We start from the raw sequence: 19,847 nt of genomic DNA, 5'->3' as shown, positions 1-19,847 counted from the left end.
CTGCAGGCTTAGCATGCCCTGCAAATCTGGAGTATTCTCGTGGGGGTCTTCTGTGCGGCCTCACCGTCACACAGGCTTCTTAAGAATCTCTCCAAATCTAAAGACCTATTAGCCGCAGTCTGGGGCCCCTCCCAGGCTCTGTCTGCCTCTTTGCTGAGGTGCGAGAGTCTGTTTGGAGTGTGCCAGGGTGGTTTTAACCTACAGGGCGTCCTCCACTGACCAGGAGTGCTGGTTATTTCCAGCGAAGCTTTTTGGAGAGGATCTAGTCGCAGATGAGCCCTGAGATTTGTGAGCAGAAGAAGCTTCTGGGATGTCTGTCTCCCTCCCCCTTTCCGCCACCTGCACCCTGCCTGCAGAGGGAGGGAGGACCTGTTAGGAAGGGCCTTCCTTCAGCGCCGCGGGGTAGGGGGCAGTGTGGAGGGGACAGCTACGACTGCTTTCTTGTAGCTGCCTCCTGGGCAGGGGGCGGGGGGCGGGGGGGCGGGGGGAGCTTATTTTAATTCGTGGTTTCTAAATCAGTTCAGAGAAGACCTGCACAGAAGGCGTCAGGATGGCTTGGAAACACTGGCGGGAAGGCCAGTGCGCTGAGAATCAGCGGTGCTGATCCTTGATCAGCTAAGCTTTAGCGAGTGTGCACGTCCTCTCTCCAGCCTCAGAGCTGCCCCGAGAAGCAGGAGGGGTCACCCCATTTCGAGAATGGCAAAATCGAGGTTGAGGGACTCGGGTCAGCCTTTTTCTACTCCAGAGGGCATAGGCCTTGGGGTCAGCCCCCCAGGGTCCCAGTTCTGTGATCTTGGGCATGACCACTCTGTGCTTCTGTGTCTTCTCCTGACAAGTGGGGAGAACCAGGACCAGCTATGCAATTTGCTGGGGTTGGTGCAAAATGCAATCAGGGCGCCTCGTTAAAAAGTACTAACTAAAAAGATTTTCAGGTTTCCCTGGTGGCGCAGTAGTTAAGAATCCGCCTGCCAGTGCAGGGGGCATGGGTTCGAGCCCTGGTCCGGGAAGATCCCACATGCCGTGGAGCAACTAAGCCCATGCGCCACAACTACTGAGCCGTGTGCCACAACTACTGAGCCCGCGAGCCACAACTACTGAAGCTCGCACGCCTAGAGCCCGTGCTCCGCAACAAGAGAAGCCACCGCAATGAGAAGCCCGTGCACCGCAACGAAGAGCAGCCCCCGCTCACCGCAACTAGAGAAAGCCCGCGTGCAGCAACAAAGACCCAATGCGGCCAAAATAAATAAATTAAATAAATAAATTAAAAAAAAAAAAAGATTTTCAAGCAGCCTGTGGGCTGCCCAGGTCCCTGACTCACGAAGCCACAGCCCCAGGGTAATAATAACATCAACCTCACAGGTCATTTTGAATATTACATAAAGTGACAAATATCGAGTCCTTCACAGTGCCTGGTCTACAGTAAGCCCTAGACAAAGTGACACTCACTGGGGACGTGGCAGAGGCAGAGAGCCCGAGGAGGGAAGCCACAGGATGCTGCCAGACCTGGGGCCCGAGGCATCCGGAGAAACAAGGCCAGATGGTAATCCGACCAGGCCCAGGCATGCCCCGCCAGGCAGGCCACCGGGCTGCAGGGCAACACCAAATTCCTGAAGCAGAAGACAACCCCCGGGGGCACGTCCGCCTTCCTGCAGCAGCAACGTGCCAGCGCGCGGGACCCACGCAGCACACAAGGACTGCTGTCCAAACATGCTCCTGGCTCGCTCTGGGCGCGCCGTTGCTGCCACGCAGATTGCCGTGCCAGCCATGAGCTAATTCCCCCAGCTGCTGGGGGAGCCAGGTGGGCGCAGCCCCGTCATTCGGCCAACACCCCATCTCATCATGACCTAATCCGTCCACTTGGACAACTTCCAAACCCACTTCCTAGATGGGCTCCGAGGGCAGGGAAGGATGCGCTGACCCATTCTCTGTCTCACTCTCTCTGTCTCTCCCTCCCTCTCTCAAGGGACACTCCCTCCCTCCCTCCCTCTGGCCCTACGTTTTCCTAAGAAACTCGAAGCCACTCTCTCCCCGTCTGGCTCGGGCCTGCTCCTTCCTGTACGGGGTTCTCCTTTCTTCTCCATGATACGCAATCCTTCCAACACTGAGTACCAGGCCCTGTCACGGCCCCCGTGACATTGCACAAGCTGTTCCCTCAGCTTAGAATGCCCTTCCCTCCCTTCTCTGCCTCAGTCCTCAGGGATTTTCCCCTTCAAGTTTTCCTTGACTTGCCCAAGCTGTGTGTGCCCCCCCGGGATGCAACGAGACCACATCGGGGAAACAATTATGTCATCCTAACAATATTAGCTGACGCTTACTCAGAGCGGGTCATTCCAGGCATTGTTCTAAGAGCTAATGTGCACGAACACATTTAATCCTCACAATGCCCCCACGAGGCAATATGATTCTTGTCTCCATGACCCAGATGAGGAGACCTGAGGCACAGAGAGGCTGAGTAGCTTGCCCGGGGTCACAGAACTAAGTGCAAAGGTGGGATTCGAAACCCTGCAGTCCGGCTCTGGGCTGGCTCATAACGCTGGGCTCAGCGGCCCTCTCAGGCCACAGCATTTCTACCAGGAACTTTCTCCATGGTCTCCTCTGTCGGACTCTGAGCTTCAAGAGGGCGAGGACCAGGCTCTGCACCCTGGAACCCCCAGCCCTTAGGGGCCAAGCTGCTCTCTTTAAATGTTCGTGAATGAACAAACAAAGGGCACATATGCCTCCCCCCCCCGCATCTGGATGGGCTCAGCGAGGCAGAGGGGATCTGGGCTTCCCCACCTGTCCTCACGAGACCTGCCCTGACCTCGGGCGCCTGGACACAGGCTGTCAGGCCCTAGGAGACCCTGCATCAGGTGGCAGGACTGGGAGCTGGCACACGGAGAGGGACAGCTCGGCCACCTCCTCCAGGTCCAGCATCGTGAGGTGAGGTGACTTCTGCCCAGTGTCCCCTCCCTCCCCTGGAAAGAGCATTTCTGTTTCCTGTGAGGAAGTCACAGCTCTCACCTCAGGGTGGCCACATGACTCAAACTGGCCCATCAGAGCCCCCCGGGTGGCTGTGTCAGAACCACCCAGAAGCCGGCCGTGGCCCCGCTGCTCACCACAGGGAGAGGGTCTGCCTGGCAAACGAAGCCAAGCAGATGAGATAGCTTGAGGCCCTCAACTGGGCCCTGTGGGAAGCAGTTCCACCTGACCTTGATTATAGAGCCTTTATCTATCCTCCTACTTTGAACCGGGTTCCTGACATTTGGAACCAACATAAGCGTGTGTTGGACAAAGAACATAAAATGACACAGTGGATATTTGTTGACAGTTGAGCATGAGACTTGAGCTTGGCCAATCAGATGCTCAGGCCCAGGATTCTGAGTCTGGGGCATGTGAGGCCAGGATGGAGGGACGTTGAGCCTTGGAGGAAGATGTCAAGTGCAGGGGACGTGGCATCATCTTAGGCAAACCATCCTTACTGAAGGACTGTGGGAGGGTAATATTGTAATACAATAAGAAATATGTATTTGGTCTCCATCCCTGGTTCCTGACACAGAGCTCCTAAAACTCTTGTAATTTTCTACATGATGAAAGCAATAAGGGTAGTTTTTGTTTGAGTATCTCAGTTTTCTTCCCACTTCTTGAAACAGCTCCAGGGCATTCAGGTGGAAAGAGTGTCGTCTGTTATTAATAAGAGGCCCCCTTCTACTACACCTGAGTTTATGTTAATGAGGTGACTGTTGGAAACCACTCAGGATGGGGGCTGGTTGCCAGGGGAACCAACCCGTGATGAGAGGGTTGTAACTTCCAGCCCCATCCCTGACCTCTGGGGAGGAGAGAGGGGCTGGAGGTTGACCTAATCGCCAACCACCAATGATTTAATCAATCATGCCTATGCAATGAGGTCTCCATAAAACCCCAACTGAAGGGCTTCTGAGAGCTTCCAGATTGGTGAGCACGCGGAGGTGCTGGGGGGATGGCATGCCTGGAGGCGGCACGGGAGCTCTGCATCCCTCCCCCTATGGACCTCTTCATGTGGATGGTAAATACAAGTACTAAATGCTTCCCTGAGTTTTGTGAGCTATGTAACAGATGACTGAATCTGAGGAAGGGGTTGTGGGCAATTCCTGGTTTACAGCCAGTTGGTCAGAAGTTCAGGTGACAACCTGGGACTTGCAATTGGTGTGTGAAGTGGGGGACAGTCTTGTGGGACTGAGCCCTTAACTTGTGGGATCTGACGCTACCTTTACGTGGATAGTGTCAAAATTGAGTTAAATCGTAGAACACCCAGTTGGTGTCTGCAGAGAACTGGAGGATTGTTTGGGGTGGGAAACTCACACATCTGGTGTCAGAAGTGTTCCAGGCAGGGGTGTTTGTGTGAATAAAAACCTAGTGCCCCGATGAGTGGGTCTCAGACAGATCACTATGGGCCCTCTCACCTCTCGGTTTTCTGAGCTGCCCCAATTCTGCCTGTTTTCTCTCTTGGGTCTGTACCTCCTGCCAATTCTGTGTACACCTTACGATAACACTGCTTTCTGTTGCTTATAACCAAGAGCGCTGACTGAAATGAGGGGGAACATACAGTTCATTTGGGGAAGCAAAGCATATGACGTGAGAGCTAAGCAGTGTCATAAAACAACCTGAATACCAAAAGAGGCTCCGTCCCCCCATCTCCACGTGTCCCTTAGAGGGTGCTACCTCCAATTGAGAACCAGGGAGCGGATGACCATTGTGGACTCAAAGAAGCTTTTACTAAGAGTCCATCTGCAGCCATAGTTGATATGTTTCTTGTCTTTTTTTAAAAAAATATTTATTTATTTATTTTTGGCTGCGTCAGGTCTTAATTGCAGCACGCGTGATCTTCGTTGCGGCGCGTGGGCTTCTCTCTAGTTGTGGCATGGGGGTTTTCTCTCTCTAGTTGTGGCACATGGGCTCAGCAGTTGTGGCGCGTGGGCTTAGTTGCCCCACGGCAGGTGGGATCTTAGTTCCCCGACCAGGAATGGAACCCACGTCCCCTGCATTGGAAGGCGGATTCTTTACCACTGGACCACCAGGGAAGTCCCTGATATGTTTCTTAAATTACGATCTACTACAGGCAACGCTTGATGAGGATGTAGTAACAGTTTTCCACAGGGATAAATTGACACGTATGCCGCTCCTTCCAGCAGAAGTGCCACCCGTGGGTCCTCATGCATAAGCTGACACGCTCTGGGTTTAGGCTTGGTGATACACGCAGCGCAGACTGCTTTGCACACGCGTGTGAGGCCCGGCTCGCTGTGCAGCCCGGCCCTGGCCCGCAGCAGCAGAGCAGTGGGTAACACACAGGGGGTGCGGGCGGGGTTGGTAAAGGCAGGAACGGACCCTTAAGACACCCCACCCCTGCCAGACCTGCCTTGCTGAGGAAATTCAGATCCCGGGAGGGCCTCAGCCATAGCGTAGCCGACTCTTCACTGCAGAAATGTCCCCGCAGGACACAGAGCCAGCAGCGGGGCCCACTCCCCAGGGCAGGGGGTGTGAGGGCAGGGCCGCTGGCTCTGTGTCCGCTGCCGCGCTTGCTGCTGCCCCAGCTCATCTGCCTTCTACCTCTGTGGGCCTCAGGCCCCCGGCTGATGAGCCCGACCCATCAGTCCCCCAAAGAGAGCCGCCCTGTTGGTGTGTTACATGTGTCACCAGGCCTCAAATGCTCACTGGAGGGACTCGGGCCCAGGGCTCGGGGGCCGCCCAGCGTCTTGACAGCAGGGGCTGCAGGAAGGGAGGGACGGCACCCACGGTGGCCTCAGCCGGGCCAGGCCCGCCTGCCAGCTCTCGGCAGGGCCACGCATCCCCACCTTCTACCCACAGGCCGTGACCTGAGAGTGGCTCAGGGGCTGCCAGGGCTGAGGACAAAGGGGACCCCTGCTTCCCAGGCTGCAGGTCTGTCCTCTGGGACCGGAGCCCCTCTCCGGCGGGAGCTCTGAGACTTGGGGAGTCGCCTCGCCTCGCCTGTCTGGGTCTCAGCGGCCCCTCTTTTGAAATGAGGTGTTGCAGCGTCCACCCTGCAGCCACCGCCGGGCTGAGGACAGAGCCGGGGGGGGGGGGGGGGGGGAAGGGTTCCAGCGTCTGCACTGCGTTTTACAAGCTTTCAGGGTGGCTCAGGCCAAGGCTCACACCTGAGCCTTTTGCTTTCCTTTTCTAAAGCAGCGAGTCCCTCTTCGTTCCAGGTGGGTGACAGGTCAGTAGGTCTGGGACAAGGAGGTGGAGCTGGGACGAGGCAGGCTTTTTGAGGTTTAATCAGAAAACCCCGATGTTTATCTTAAACTGAGCGCGCAGGGCTGGGCCTCAGGACTGACCTCCGGTGGCCGATGGAGGCTGTGAAATCCCGTCTGTGTTCTGTAGACTCACGGGAGCCCTAACGACCGGGGTTGAGAGGCTGGGGGACACAGCCCTGCGGCCCACGGTCACCAGGGCGCTTCCAGGAGCTGCCAGAGAACGTGTTTTCTCGCCTCCTCTGAGGTTGCCATGGTGACCGAAGCAGGAGGGGACACCCGTTGGTCTGGCCCTTCACAGATCATCTTTCCCAGCTCATCTTTATTCCAGGTCTTGGTCAGAGCTGGTGTTGGGAGTGCCAGAGATGAGGGGGGGAAGGCATGGTGCAGAGACAGGGCCCTGGGTACAAACTGTGCGTGCACGGCGGGGGCAAACTGAGCTGGGGCGGGGGTGTGTGTGTCGGGGGGGCTTTATTGTTGCGTGTGTGCTCTGGGATGCTAGTGAGGGAAGTGGAGTGGTACCTGGGTTCCTCTCATGCACCGGTGATGCACCCCTCAGGGGAGGGCACGCCCACAGGGGCTGCGAGCTGCCACCAGGAGAGCCCTCCGCTTTCCACTTCCTGGAAGCCACCCGTTTGCTGCCTGGATCATTCCTCCTGCCACAAACCATTGTGAGACTCCAGCCATTTCCTCTAAGAGCCTGAGGCTGTGCTCCCGCCCTCATGCCTTGCTCCATCAACTGGCTTTCTCCCTGATCTCACGCAGCCGTTCACACGTCACCTCCACAGAGACCAGCTCTGACCAGCCCACTGAGATGTCCCTGTTTCCTTTTTCTTCATAGCTCTCCTCACTCACAGAACTAGGATGTTACACGTTGAATGTAAGTCCCCTGAGGGCAGTGACTTTCTCTTGTTCACTGCTGTGATCCTAGCACTCAGAACAGTGCCTGGCACATAGTAGGTGCTCAATAAACTTGTTGGATGAGTGAATGAGTGATTGGATGAATGAAAGAAGGAGGACTTTCTGGGCAGTCGGTTTTATCCCTTTGTCCATCACAGGCCCTTCGGGGAACTCCCTTCTCACTGGGTCTACAGCTCTGCTTTGAAGCTCATCTGAGGGCTGGCCAAACCCCTCCAGGATACCCCACCTTCCAGGCCATTCTCTGACTGCTTCCAGCATTGGCCTCTGTCACGCGCACTGCACCCTGGCCTGTATGACCTTGAACCGTGGGAGTGTCTGACCACTGTCTAGCCCCTCAATGGGAAGCGCATTCCTTTCTCTTTTGTGTCCTGAGCACAGGCCTCTGCAAACAGCAGACGTTCAATAAATGCTGAGGACGGCGGTGCTGTGAGCTAGTGAACAAATTCACACCTCCAGATGGTTTCCTGCCCAGTAGAAGACCTCCTGCAGCTTCAAGGTCAGAATGTTTCTAGCGAGTCTGAGTGGGGGGCCGGGGTGGTTTGGGAGACTGGTCTCAACTTGATGTTTTAGCCTTTCCCCGTAGCCTCAGGTTTGCATTTGATGAGTCTCTGCGCCTAGTTCAAACACCACCTCATTCTACAGCCCTCTATACCGGGGGTGAGAGGCCCGGGGGGCTGCGATTCTCACTCCCCCACTGCCTGCTCCAGGAGTCCCAGCACTGCTGCTAGGGAAGGGGAATGGGGCCACCGTTTTGGACAGGCCCAACCCGGGTGGGAAACAGGAGTCCCTGACCGGGGCGTCAGCTCCAGGGACCCCATGCCCACCCCCAGCCCAGTGACTGCGGCCACTCACTTCCCCTCAGGGCTCTTTTTCTCCCCTGTGAAATGCATGGTTTGGGTGGAACGGCCTTGACACTTCCTTCCTCCCCAACAAGCACAGAGCCTAGACCACAGCACCCGTTGGGGTTGTCACCTCGTCATGGAATCGCACCCACAGGGGGCAGGGGGCACAGGAACCCACTCACCAGCGTTCTCTCAGGCGTTCCTCTCGGTGAAGTTCGGTTTGCAACGTCCTGTGCTAATGGCCACAGCTCAGCTTATCACTCAGAGCTCCCGCGTCCACACCTGGAATCACAGGAGCAATCACAAACATTAGGAAATCACACTGCAGTTTACAAACGTTTTCCCCACTTTCGATGGCCTGGGCTGGAGCGGCCTTCCTGAGAGTTAGACCTCAGAGAAATCACAAACCAGAGACGTTGCAAGGCTTGCCTGGGGTCACACAGCTCTGTTCGGGGAGCTGGCTGGGCTTAGACCCGCGTCTTCGGACTCCAAGTGCAGCTTCCATTGTCTAGAAACCTTGCTCTGTCTCTCTGGGACCTCGTGAGACAAGAGTCTAAAAAAATACTTGTTAAGGCCTCTGCACAAAGTGCTCGGTCCACGTTGAATAATTGATGGGCCCTGCTCCCTGCCGCAGAGAACTGCGCGCGGGCCTCCTGCCGCGAGGCTGGGGATGGGGAGGACTTCCCTATCGTTTTCGCCCAGTGAAAGAGGTGGCTGAGAAAACCGCCAAGAAAGAGTTGTGCGTCCCTGTGGGTCGGGAAGAGGCCCTGGCTCCCAGGAGCCACAGATCTAATTTACTGCCTCGCTGAAAGGAGCGGGGGGCCTGCCGGGTCACCCGGCGTCGCCGCCGTGTCCCTCCCAAGGCCGCGAGGCCCTGGGAAAGGGCTGCTCCACCCCGACAGGCCGGGAGAAAGGTGCCTGAGAATCGGAGGGTCCCACGGGGGGAGTGCGGGGATGAGCCATGGGAAATGCAGAGTCCGAGGCAGAGATTCTCCTCCGTGAGAACCCTGACAAGGCAGATAGATGCTCAGGATGGGAGAGGCAGACTGTCGCCGCCCGGCCAACTGCTGCGTGTGACCGCAGGACTCTCCTGGCCAAAGGCCATGGCAACCGGGATTAGGGAGGAGAAAGCAGACACAGAGTGGCCTTTAAAGCAATTTGCAGAGATCAAAGCAGAAGGCAGTTCGGGCGGGTGCTCTGGCTCTAAGAACAGGGAACGTTTCACAGCTGAGCGAAAGTCAGACACCATTTCACAGCTAAAGACGCTGGGGCCATACATCCTCCCCCGTGGGGTACGTCCGCCCCGCCAAAGTGCCTCCTAATTGGCATTTGTCTCGGCCCCCATCCAAGGCAGAGTTAGGACTGTCCGAGTCCACAGAATAACGGGCTCCAACTTCAAATACACAGAAGCAACCAGCTCCGGCTCAAATGGGAGACTGTTGGGATGATTGGCTTTCTGTTTTACTCTGCATCGAAAGTTCCAGAGCCCAATGGTTTGGCAAGGACTTCCGAAGAAGTTTCACTCACTTATGTAGGTCACCTCACCTGCATAGTCTGTTTGGGCGTGCTGACCTGTCAGGGGGTTGGAGGGCCCTCAGAGTTGCCCTGTGTTTGGGCAGGGCCCGTCGTAAGGATGTGGGAGAGAGGGGCCATTCCAGCTCTGTCTGCAGCTCATCCGAAGTGCAGCCCTGCACCCCCTCTGGGGCCCAGGGAGAACAGAAAGTAGGGTGTGTGCCCCTGCTCCCTTCTCAGGTCAGTTGAGCTGAACGTAGCTGGGCTGCTGAGCTGCCTGGGTTCACACTTCACAGAGGGCAGGAATCGGGAGCCGGAGAAAGAGACGGAGCAGGTTAGGGATGGGGCAGGGCTGGGTGTTGGTGGACGTGGTTGATAGCCCAGCCCGGCGACTTACTAATTCTATGACCTTGGGATCATAGTGGAATCAACTGCAAAGCCTTGGAAGGATCCGATGAGATAGAGTGTATGTGAATTCTTAGTTAGGCCTCTAACAGGACGGTCACCTCCTGCCCATGACAGCACTTGGCTGGACCTCTCCTTGGCTGCAGAACCACTAAAGTTAGCCCACACGTTTCTGTGCACTCCAGAATGCGCAGGACATCACTCTGTTGTCTGTCCAGGACTCTGGGCTGCACGAGTGGTCTTTTCTCGTCGGCAGCTCTGATCAGACACTGCTCTCCTTGAGGACAGGGCCATTGTCTTGCTTCCTTGGTGGGATGTCAATGATTGATCTTAAAACCCTTCACAGACATGAGATGTTCTGTGTGGTATCAGCGGGCCAGCTGTAGCCAGCCGCATTCAACGAGGGACACCCCAACCCCGGCTGGCACTGGCAGCCTGGTGTAGGGTCCCTTCTGCAGAGGGGGCTCTGGGAAGTGCTTGGCTGTCTTTCTTACCGCTCAGCACCAGACATTTGAGAATGTGCAGAGTAAACGTTAGAAGCGCATTCTCCTAGGTGAAAACAGAGGTATTCAAGATATGCGGGCCAAACGAATTTTGAGACACTCTTGACTCTTGAAGGAGCAGAGTGAAAGCATCTGGTGAGACCTCGGGGGGAGGTATGGTCGGGGCTCCTAGAGAGACAGATGGCTGTGACTTCACTGAGACCGCAGAACAGGCCGTCTGAACTCTGCTGGACCCGTTGGCAAATAAACAGTGTTCAAAAAATGTCTAGGTGTGTGGCAGAATTCAGTCTGAGGCTTATTTCCATCCGGCCTGATAGGGAGGTTTGCTCTCACCTTCCTCAAAGTTGTCAGTGGCTGCCATCAAACAAATAAACAAACAACAACACAACAGAACCTGAGAGTTTGGACCAAACTAGTAGGACAGTGTACAGTAAGGCGGTGTCCCCTGGGTGAGGCACATGGAAATGCTCACAGGACGAGGGAGATAGTGTCACTTTAACTTGATGATGGACAGGGGCGACCAGGGCCCGAAGGGGCCTCCCGCTCAAGGATCCTGATCTGGAACCTTCCTGCACACTCATCACCCTGGACCACCCCAGCTGGCCTTCTGGGGCTGAAGTGCCCGGCTCACACTCAGGCCCTGCTGGCTTCCTGGAATGAGGAAACACAGCTCAGCCTTCAGTGGGCTCTGAGCTGTGGCCTCTGTGGAGGTCACCGTCTGGGCCCATTATGTACCTGGAAATCGGCTCTGGGCTGGGCCTTCCAGGTCCCAAGGGATGAGCCCTATGACAAAGTCTCTGGGAACCCACGACCAGCTCCCGCATGTGGATCAGGATACCCGAGGGGAATTTCTGGCCATACTGGAGAGATGGCCTTGAAGAAGTGGGAGCTCAGTCTGTGCCCTGGGAGAAGCTGAACCCCACCCCTCCCCAGGGCTCTGCCAAGGCTGCTGGGCAGGGGCCAGGTGTGAAGCGGCCCCTGACGCTGGGGAGCTCGCTGCCCCCCCACCTTCCTGGAGGGGTGTACCCGCAGGGAGGCCAGCTGCTGTGCTCTGCGTTCCCTTCCTTAAGGAGCTTTTCATGGGCGAGCATAGCTGGGGGGGGGACTGTCGGGTAGCATTCAGGAGGAAAGGAGCCGGGAGTGGGGCAGTGCACACTTGTAACTTCTCCTCTCCATTTCTCTGTCCTCTTCTCTCCTTCCGCTCCCACACCTCTCCAGAGACAAGTGTGGAGGGGCTGGGGGGCAGAGTGGGGAAGCACCGGGCTTTCATGCACCAGGGCAGCTGTCCTAGCCACGTAGAAGCTGACATTTGCAGTCTTCCTAACTCTTGTCGGCAACTTGACCCCCTGTGGCGGCTCAAACTCTACAGGCCGATGGCAAAGCTCCTTCTACACCCCTTGCCCACCTCCAGATCCTTCCGGGTCCGCATGCCCACTGCCCTCCGTTTAGCCCATGCTCGCCTCTTCGAGGTCTTCTTCAGAATTTGCCTTTCCTTCCTTTCTCCTCACCCCAGTCCAAATCCCAGGGTACGTGCGCCTATTAAGAGCCATCCTGGTTAATCCTAGAGGGTCTCCGATTCGTGAGTGAGAACTCTGTCCCCCTAGTCTACAAGCCAGGGAGCAAGCTGCTCCGATTATCATTCATCTTCGACCTTTGCAAATAGCTCTATGCCCCAGGCAGGCAAAGAGCGATTGCCGGGGAGAGCGCAGCTCCCAGAGGGTTCTGGGAATTCCAGACGCTCCTGTGGGGCTGAGGGAGTTGTCCACGGGCAAAATTCACCTGAAGGAAGCCGCCTGCGTGTGTGGGTGAGGAGCCCGACAAGCAGTTTCGTCCTCGCTGGCCTGGGGCTCGGTGGATGTCTCTCAGCAATAGTTAGGCGCTGCCTTAATTTACTTCCCTGCCAGAGTCCATATTGGAAGGAGACCAAGCGGGTAGACACGGAGGTGGGACTGTTAATTTAGTGGAAACCCATGCATGTAATTGGGAGGACAAGACAGGAGCGAGTGCATGAGAAGTTGGGGGTCTTCAAGGAGGAAAAGGGGGGTGAGGGAGGACCCTTCTTTCTCTCGGCTTCAGGGGAGCAGGGCTGAAGCCAGCCAGGTCGAAGGCAGAGCCTGGCTGCTTTCCTGGCTCCCCAGGGCCCTCGAGGTGCCAGGGATGTCCCCAGGTCACAGGACAAGCCCCGCCCCCCAGCTCTCTTGGTCTGGGTCTGACTGGTTTCTTCCCCCTCTCTGGCCTCTCTGCTCAGATGTCCAAAAGCAGCCTTCCTTTGAGAGCACTGCCTTAGGAGTCAGCACGTTGGCTGAATCTCTCTGCTCTTTTCACCAGCCCCATGAGCTGCACCAAGTTACTGAATCTCTCGGAGACCCATTGGCAAAATGGGGGTATAATGTTCCCTCAAAGGGTGATTGTGGGAATCAAATGACCGCCGGGTGTGAAGGGTTCTCAAGCAGTGCCTGACTGGCAAGGGCACTCAGGAAAGAAGAGCCCTCATCGTCATGCACTCTGAGAACAGCTTGCGGCTGCTTTGCCAGGCCCCTTAAAACTCCGCTAGCAGAAGCTCCCACCCTGCAGACGCGGTCAGGCCACCTCTGCTCTCCCTGGACTTTGCCCAGCTCTCCACTCTCCATCCCGCCTGTTGGGCGGCAGGACTGTCTCTGGGGCATCGGAAAGGAAGCTGCTTTAGAGCCACGCCTCCCTCGGGCACTTTGGGGATTGCCCTGTTGGTGGGATCTGGGCTCATTCCACCTGGGATTCACCAGGAACCGCTGGGAGCTGGTGGAAACTTAATCTGGGAGAACGCGCCTATGGGTTTAAGACAGTGGCCGTGATCCACCGACCTGGAACCTACCCACCTTCCAGATCTTCTCCGGAGGGACAGGGAATGAAAAAAAGATACAAGCAATAAGGGATTTTTTAAAAAGCAGAACAGCCAATCCGACTTGGTGCACAGAGACACCTGCCCCCTGGCCTCGGGCCACAGACCTTCCCGCCTTCTCCCAGTGACCTGGGTGCCCAGCCGCAGGGTTGACCCTCTCATTCCCCGGGGCCCTTCTGGCTGTACAGTTCCCTCTGATCACACTGGCCTCAGCCTTTCAGAGCACCCTCGGGCCCAAGTGCCCTGGGTCACTTCTCCTGAGTTAGGGATTGCATCCTTGGGGCAGGAATAACCACATCGTTGAGCCTGAAGTAGGCAGAGGGGACCAGGTGGGCTTGGAGGTGACCAGCGGTCTGGGAGTAGACCCGGAGAGACTGAGTGGGGCTCCTCCCTTTCAGACCTCAAACCTCACATCTCCACCCAGATCTTATCCCTGGAAGGGGCCAGCCAGGATATGGGAGATGGGAGTCCAGCCGAGCTGTTCCACTCCCCCTGAGGGGAGCGAGCCCCCAGGAGCGGGTGAGGCAGGACCTCATCTCCTGCGGGCTGGTGGGGGGGGGCGGTGTCCGCTCCAGGGCGCATTGGGGTCCGTGCTCCCCCAGCCCCGGACTGGGCTGCTCCCCGCCACTGCCAGCTCTGGGGACCTGCGGCGCCCCGAGCCCCCTCCCCTGGCAGTGCCACCGGCCACAGACACATCACCCCCGGTCCGGCCCCCAGACCTGGGATCGTCCCCGCCCTGCCGCAAACCCACCTTCCCGGGCGCTCCGAGGCCCAATCCAGGGGTGTCACCGAGGTCCCCGCCTCCTCCTTTCGACGCGGGCTCCCCGCTCGTCCGCAGCCCAAGGCCCCGCTTCGAGGCTGAGCCGGCTTCTGCCTCCCTTTCTCTCTTGCTCCTGGGAATTCTCAGCACTATTCTTTTTTTTAAGGGATTTTTTTTTTTTTTTTTTTTGCGTTGCGTCAGGGCGGTTGCCTGGCGACGGCGGAGCTATTCCACCGCGAGCCTTTCAGTCGCGATCCCCTCCAGCCTCTCATTCAAGTCTCTCCGCCCGCGGCTCCGGGGACGGGGACGCGCCAGGCCAGAAGACGCGCGCCGGGTCCTAAAGCCCTTCCAGAGGCTCGTTCCCGGCCAGGACCCGAACCAGAGCAGCCGCCCTGCGGCAAGTAGAAACAAAGCACACGCGATGGCCAAACCCTAGACGAAACCAAACCCAAATAGACTTTAAAAAAACAAAAAACAAAGCAAAACGAAAACACAGAAAACCGAAACCAAAGCAGTTTTCCTCCAAACGTGGCCACGTGGCTTCGCCGCTGTCAGCAGTTTGCCTACGTGGAGGGGGCAGGAGAACCCCCTTGCAGCGGTATCGGCAGGCTGAGAGCCTACACTCCACCCACCAGCGGCTTGAGTTCCAGCTGCCAGCAGCAAGGCCCATACTGAGCGCCTAGCACGTGCCACAACACCGTCACAGCCACTCGGTGGGGCAGATGTGGGCACCCCCAGCTTACAGATGAGGAAACTGAGGCTCAGAGAGGAGAAGTAGAAAGAGACGTTCTTCCAGATCTGTCTCCCAGACCAGATGGGAGTAGCCCAGGGGGGCCTGCCCCAGACCGTGTGTTTCCCCCACTAACCACAGCTTGGCCTTTAGGATCAGTTCTGACGGCAGACAGGGGACTCCAGTTCAGATGGGGGTAGGGGAGGGAGGGGGTGAGGGGTGTTCTGCTTCCTCCTGGGACCTCTGTCCCCCAGGGCTGACTACTGGAAGTTTGCCTTACTCTTGCGGCAGCCTAGACATGGCCAAGTTCTTTTCCCAGACTCTTGGGGTTTTCAGGGTCCTTCAAAGTTATCTCATCTGCCATGCTCACAACAGCACTGGGGGTGCAGGGCAGGCGTCGTTATTTCCAGGGTAGGTGTACACACTGCAAAGTGACGTGACCCAAGGTGGCTGGCCTTGTTTTCTGTGGGACTCGGCCCCCACTGTGCCTGAGACCCTTGTGCTGCCCCCTGGTGCCCGTGTCCTTCACTGCAACTCCCCATCTGGGCCCTGTCCCACTTCCTTCCTTCCCTCTTCTCTAGGACGTCCGCTAAGGACTTTGTCTAAGGAGGCATCCCACTAATGGGAGCACCTCTTCATGCGAACGGGCTGGTGGTGCTAAACCAGCAAGTGTACTCGAACAGGGGTTTTCTGGAGAGTCACAGCATTGACCCAACCTCTGGACTCTAGCTCCTAAATATGGATCCAATTCTTCCACTTCTTCCCATCCCCTGTGCCACTGCCCTGGCTCACGTGGGCTCGCCCCAGCTCCAGCACCAGCCCCTTGCTCACGGCCCTGCACCCACTCTTGCCTCCCCATCTCTTCCCCTGAGCCAGCCCTTCCTCCATAGCCAGAGCAAACGCTGCAGCATGGAAAGCCGATCCTGGCTTCTCTCTGCTTACAGCCCCCCAACAGCTCCCATCCCTTCCAGGACCAAAACCCAGCATGGCCACTGGGCCCGTGTGGTCTGGCTCTGCCTACCTCTTGGGTCTGGCCTAGCTTGACGCTCTGCTCTCCAGACCGATGCTCTTCCAGGTCCTTCTACACCTGCTCCTCCGGCACGGGGCGGGCCGCACTTCTGCCTCCTGAAGGAACCTAGGTGATCCTCTCCTTCCTGGGCCAGTTGTCGCTTTATCTTTATTTGTGAAGCTATTTGATTAGTATCTGTCTGCCTCCGAGGCTGTAGGCTTTGAGGGGCAGGAATCATGTCTGCAGGCAGAAGACGTGGTCCCACTCGGGAACTCAGCATCCTCCTGGGCTGGCTGTCCTTGGCCACACAACCCTGGCTGAATACTCAGCGTTTGCCCCGCTGCTCACCAGTGTATTCCGGCCCCAGCATGTGGCATATGCTCCAGTGTCTCCTTAGTGGAGCCGTCCCACCCCATCTGGAAATGCTCTCTCCCGTCTTCACCCTCCCAGCCCCTCATTCGGCATGGAGCTCCTGCTTCTTGCGAGTACATTGTCTTCTGTCTTCACGCAGACAGGCAGCCTGTCCAGGGCAGGCAGGGTCTCTGCCCCCTGCTTCCCATTCTGCCTGGTACATACAGGCCTGGATGAGGACCAGGAGAGTCGGCAAGGCAGAGATGAGCAAGACGAGGAAGAAGAGCCTGATCTCTGCTGGAACAGTCTCAAGTCTACTGCCTAACCATGTGACGGGGTCAACTGAGTTATAGCTCGTGCTCTAGCACAGGATAGCATGTAGCCATCCAAATAACATTCTCAACAAAAATTTGATGACATAGGAAAATGCTAATGATCTCATGCTAAATAAATAAGACTGGAACATCCAATGTCAAAGTAAATAAGACATGATGAAAGCTTTAATTTTAATAATATCTAATTCTTTTATATGTGTAGAAAAACGATTGGGAGGGTATATGCAAATATTAGCTGTGGTTTTTCTCTGGATGGCGCAGTAACAGAGGATTTACATTTCCTCTACAGACTTGCATTAGTTTTTTTACATTTTCTGCAGCGAATAGTTTTTGTAATTAGCAATGTCAAGAAACACTATGACAGGGCTTCCCTGGTGGCGCAGTGGTTAAGAATCCGCCTGCCAATGCAGGGGACACGGGTTCGTGCCCCGGTCCGGGAAGATCCCACATGCCGCGGAGTGGCTAGGTCCGTGAGCCACAACTACTGAGCCTGCGTGTCTGGAGCCTGTGCTCCGCAACAAGAGAGGCCGCGATAGTGAGAGGCCCGCGCACCGTGATGAAGAGTGGCCCCCACTCGCCGCAACTGGAGAAAGCCCTCGCACAGAAACGAAGACCCAACACAGTCTAAATAAATAAATAAATAAATAAATTTATTTAAAAAATAAAAGAAAAAAAGAAACACTATGACAAAGAGAAGATGGCCCTGTGTTCGGGGTACCTACCTGATGTCTCTTGCTCTGAATGGAGCTATCTTTTATAGGAGGTGCTGTGAGGCTGGGCTGGAGCCCAGAGCAGCCGGGCCACCTGGGAGGTCTTCCCCTCCAGTGGCCCTTTGGATCAGGGAACATTGGGCCGAGCCTGGGAGAGTGAGTCTGGACTTGGTGACAGCACACCGATTCTAAAGTTGCCTTTTGGATCAGTCCTATGGATCCAATTTAATCTTCAAGAGGCAAGATGAGTGAGGCATTGTCTCTTTTGATCCTGCAGAAGTCCTGTGAAATAGGGCACTCAAGAACTATTCTCCCTACCTTACCTGTGAGGACACTGAACTTGGAGAGGTTAGGGGCTTACTCAGAGTCAGCCAGCTGGTCTGACCCCGAATCTAGGGCACTTTGTTCTGCTCCGTGCTGACCCCGTGGTCCCTCCAAGCAATGGGCAAGGCAGCCTCAGTAACCACAATGCGCTCGATCCATGTGCGATGGCCAGGGATGACCTCGTGAATAAGGTGACTTGTGAGCAGAGATTTGAAGGAGATGAGGGAGTTGGTCAGGAGGTGAGGGGAGGAAGGGTGTTCCAGGCAGAGGGAACAGCCAATGCGAAGGCACCTTGTGGGCAGACGTGCCTGCGCAGGGGTGCTTCGTGCGGGAGTGTGGTGCGGGGGTGAGGGGTGGGTGACGAGAGTTGTGGGAGATGATGCCAGGGAGGTGACAGGGCAGGGGTGCTGGCAGATCCCATGGACCTGGCAGACCATTGTAAGGACTCGCCTTTCCCCCAGGGAATGCAAAGAATGCACACCTGGGATGGGTCTCTGCTGTCTTCAGCTCCCACAGCACAAAGCACTCTCTAAATTAGTCTTACCTGTTCCCACCAGCCTTTTTAAACTACTCAGGGACAAACTCCTTTGTCTGAGGCTCCTGTGTATCCCTCCTGGTGATGAAAATTTGGTCCCCATTCATTGAATGAGAGAAGGAAGGAAAGAAGAAATTTCTGTTTGGCTCTATTTCCGGAAGACACGGCGGGTGATGACACCCTCCCCTGCTCCAGGGAGCGATTAGAGCTCGAGGTCCCCGGCCAGAGTCCTCTAGTTTCTACCATCTGCCTTTGGGAGGGACTTTTCCATCATGGACCCGGCATTTTAAGAGGATCCAGGAAGTGTTTGTCATTTGGAGGCATTGATGTTGGCAAGGATAATGGCTCTCTGCTGCCCTTATCTCTCAGGAGAGGTTGACTCAGGCAGAAGCACTGAAGGGACGTGGGGACCAGCTTGCCATCCTGTAGGGAGCCCAGGGGGGTCAATGAGCATTTATGGGCAGCTCGCTCTGTACCAGCCGGTGCTAAGTATCGGGTGCGGTGCCTGCTGTTTATTGGTGTAGGAAGTAATGAACAAAGAGCATCCACCTTAGAACTGGAGTTGAGCAGGTGACAGATGCCGTCTAAGCCCAGCTGAGGAGGACGAGGGAGCTGGCTAGGAGAGGCAGCGGGGAGGCCTGACAAGGAGCGTGGCAGGAGAGGAACAGCATTTGCAAGGGTGTGTTCAGGCCAGAAGGGGCTTGACCATGGCTGAGAGGAAGAGTGCAAGAGGGCATGATGGGCCAAGGTGAGGTCTTTGAACATGACCCTGAAGGCAGGGGGTTAAGAAGGATGAGGGTCACGGCTATTGTGTCTTAGAAAACCTGGATGGATGAGGGGACAAGACGGGAGGAAAGGAGACCAATAAAGAGATTGTTTCCATCTTGCTAGCGGCAAGAACTGTTGAGAGCCTGGCAGGGAGTGGCTCACTGCGTTTCCCAGGGGATGCTGGACCGCGGGGAGAGCGGTGTTGGGGGAAGGGGCACAGCAGGGGATCTGAAGGCCGGCAGGCTCGAGTTGAAGCCCTAGCTCCTCTGTGACTGGCGTGTGTCTGTATGGCGTCCCTCAAGTTTTAGTTATAGTTACTTCATCTGTAAAATGGAAATCATTTTAGTAGTACTAGCCTTATACATGGGCAAGAGGGCCTGCCTTGGACCCCACGCTTTAGAGAGCCCTGCTCTGGGCCTCCTCCAGGTAAGGGGGCCATGAGGCCAGAGAACGTGCCCACTCCAAATCCATTCCTTCCCTATTCTGTGCTCTAAGCATCCAGGATCCAGGAATTTCCTGCCCAAGTGGCCAGCATCTGGGCCTGTGCAGGCCTCTTTCCTGGTCTCTGGAGTGTGGGTGAAGGTTGGACTCTCAGGATGGGGCTTCTCCTGCATAAGCGCAAGGGCCCTCAGGTCAGAAAGGAAAGGGGGAAGGCCACGGGTGGGGCTGAGACCTCACCTCCCTGCCCCTGGCGTTCCAGGAGTCCAAGGATTTGGAATTGAAACCTGCCTTTGAGGTTGTTATAAAGATATGTTTGTCCAGGCAACAGGAAAGAACAAACATTGTCTAAGAGTTTGTTAGCTTCGTTTACAACTCTCAAATATTTGGACACATGGCACGTGGGCCTCCATTTATGTGTTGGCTTTAGACCTCTCGAACATTGAGGGTGGGCCTGATTACAGGCCCGGCTTGCTGGTTTGTTTAAGAAGCCCAGGACACTGCCCGCAAGTGTGAACTCTTGTCACCCGGTCACTCTCCTCTCTACCATGGCTTGTCCTGCAGAGTTTGCACTTTTATCTTATGGACATTTGTAAGACTCA

General features: G+C 56.2%; 1 protein-coding gene across 1 annotated transcript in view; it reads right to left on the bottom strand.

Annotated features, from left to right (window-relative positions):
• The window catches only part of FAM167A (family with sequence similarity 167 member A), a 35,329-nt gene extending 20,793 nt beyond the window's left edge, over positions 1-14,536 (bottom strand). Inside the window, exons 1-2 of the mRNA XM_007192685.2 lie at positions 14,037-14,536; positions 8,170-8,269 (exon numbers count right to left, since the gene is read on the bottom strand). The gene's annotated coding sequence lies outside the window, so the exon portion shown is untranslated. The remainder of the gene's footprint in view (positions 1-8,169; positions 8,270-14,036) is intronic.
• Positions 14,537-19,847: the final 5,311 nt, after the last annotated feature.

Source organism: Balaenoptera acutorostrata, chromosome 6, assembly GCF_949987535.1.
Source record: "Balaenoptera acutorostrata chromosome 6, mBalAcu1.1, whole genome shotgun sequence".
Lineage (NCBI taxonomy): Eukaryota > Metazoa > Chordata > Mammalia > Artiodactyla > Balaenopteridae > Balaenoptera > Balaenoptera acutorostrata.
This window is presented reverse-complemented; position numbering and strand designations above follow the sequence as displayed.